This window comes from Bison bison, unplaced genomic scaffold (genome assembly GCF_000754665.1).
Source record: "Bison bison bison isolate TAMUID 2011002044 unplaced genomic scaffold, Bison_UMD1.0 scf7180017864238, whole genome shotgun sequence".
Lineage (NCBI taxonomy): Eukaryota > Metazoa > Chordata > Mammalia > Artiodactyla > Bovidae > Bison > Bison bison.
The window spans coordinates 3,617,884-3,618,296 of NW_011494810.1; positions in this window are offsets into that span (position 1 = coordinate 3,617,884).

Sequence of the window (413 nt, forward strand, 5' to 3'; positions counted from 1 at the left end):
CTAGTGGAAAAATTACTGAAAGAGATGGGAATACCAGACCACCTGACTTGCCTCCTGAGAAATCTGTATGCAGGTCAGGAAGCAACAGTTAGAACTGGACATGGAACAACAGACTGGTTCCAAATAGGAAAAGGAAGTACGTCAAGGCTGTATGTTGTTACCCTGCTTATTTAACTTAAATGCAGAGTACATCATGAGAAATGATGGGCTGGAAGAAGCACAAGCTGGAATCAAGATTGCCGGGAGAAATGTCAATAACCTCAGATATGCAGATGACACCACCCTTATGGCAGAAAGTGAAGAGGAACTAAAAAGCCTCTTGATGAAAGTGAAAGAGGAGAGTGAAAAAGTTGGCTTAAAGCTCAACATTCAGAAAACGAAGATCATGGCATCTGGTCCCATCACTTCATGGG